Here is a 2,087-nt window from a genome sequence, read left to right on the forward strand (position 1 = left end):
ATTCTACATACATGTAAAGCAAATCTACCATTACAGCAAGACCGAAAACATAACCTTCTTTGTGAAGGTAATAAGCACAAAAATCCCTAATTGTAAGCTTGCATGCTAAAGAAGCTTATTAAAGCATTCATAAACAAATAACAGACACCCGTAAACATGATATACTGTACTTATAGCTTCAACTTCAATTTTCCTACAATGAAACTATAAACCAAGTGATCATTTTAATTCTGACAATCCAGAGAAAACAGCATCTCAAAATGATCATTAATATGCTGTAGTATTGTTTGACTTTTTGTGAGGCAGTTTAGTGAATTTGTGTGCTGTTTTTCCATCAAAAGACTTCCCTTGCACTTGGATAGGCCTTGGAAGCTAAGACATTTTACAAAATTGTGCCAAACTAGTATCACTTTGTTCACCAGTATGCCCAGGCCAAAGACTTCCATCTAACATCAGAAGAAGAAGAGGATATCCTTATGGTGTTGAGGAGCAGTACCATCCTTCTCAACTTCTACCTCCTACAGAACGACCCATCCAGAAGAGTCATCTGCTACAAACTTCGAGGATTCGCAGTCTTCGTTGCCGACCTGCTCCAAAGAGCCATTCCCCACGCCAAGACAATCTTTCTCTACAGAGATCTACCCGGTTTCTTTGACTCTTGGATGAGTGTCTTGTTTTCTGGTAGTTACTTGAAATATTTCCTCACGACAATGTTGAGAATCGATCGTTTCTTCGCCGTTCACAACATGATGCATATGGTAACATATTTCAAAAAGGGTTACATAGATGATATAAGCCTTGCGACATACACAGGGACAAGGGGTATACCTTTCTTCTTTGTCTCGACTTGGCTGTTACGCATGCAAAAGGCGTACGACTTGATACAAAACGATCCATCGAACTTCTTTCATGCATGTGTACGGTACAATGAGTTAGTAACACAAAAGGAAAAGATTGTCCTTGACGTTATGAAACAAGTTGGTATTGATATCCATTCAGAAGAATGTTCGAAGATGAAGGAAATATTTGATAGGAACAGTCAGGAAGGCACAAGTATGCAGAGTGTGCGGAAGAAAGCGAATGAATCAGAGAGTTCTTGGGTTGGTACCTGGGAGAGAAACTTGTTTTCAGAAGTAATAGATCATTTTGAAGGTAACATTGATAGTCCAGAATTTATACTGGAAAATACTACAGTAGAAGCCATTTAACAGCCAATTTGCCAGTGTATTTTATGCAATTGGGTGCTGCAACAAAGCAAAGTTATTTAGCTGGACTGCAGTTTGGGACTTAGTGCGTGGTACATTGTGGTACATTAACTTGCTTCTATTGTACATCTATCAAGTTTATGGAAATTTGCCTTTTGAATGGGAAAATAAGTTTTTTTATTAGATACAAGTGAAGTGAAAGAATAGAATTTTGACAGTCAGGTCTACTACTATTCAAGGTGGAGAGTAAGGTCTGTTAGTGGACCCAGTTGAATTTATAGACTTGTCATATGAATCAAATTCTGTGGTTGAGTTCAATCCTAAGGTCGGCTCAGCTTGGACGTATTGTAAGGCTTTATAATATATTATTATGTAAGGTTTTGCAATTGGCATTTCAGATGGTGACGTAAAGTTAGAAGCCCTGTGCATGAGGGAGCTTCAGGTGCAAGCCTTAACTGTCAAACCTCCACACATGAAAGAACCCAACACACGTAGAAAAGAGAAGGGTTGATGACCTGGGTGCTTGTTTCAACACATCTGCTGTCTTCTTCAGTTTTAACTTCAGAGCAAAGTAAACTTTGTTTCAACGTGACATACTGATCACCTATTGTGACACTATCATGTTATAGAATGGGACATGTACACTGAGTGTTCTTTGCACTAATGTTACAAATCTATTTCATACTAATAAAGACAGCATACATTCAGGTTGTTGAGTTGTCTGTAGAGAAGAAAATCAAGTTTCTGTGGACTCGATTCCATAAGCTAAGCGGAAAAAAGCAAGACACAGCAACTAGGTGTTAACAGACTGTAGGAAATCGGTCTATAGAAAATTAGTCTAAAGGAAACTAGTCTGTTGGATATAAGTCTCTACAAAGTAGG

Source organism: Branchiostoma floridae, chromosome 8, assembly GCF_000003815.2.
Source record: "Branchiostoma floridae strain S238N-H82 chromosome 8, Bfl_VNyyK, whole genome shotgun sequence".
NCBI classification, from domain to species: Eukaryota; Metazoa; Chordata; class Leptocardii; order Amphioxiformes; family Branchiostomatidae; genus Branchiostoma; species Branchiostoma floridae.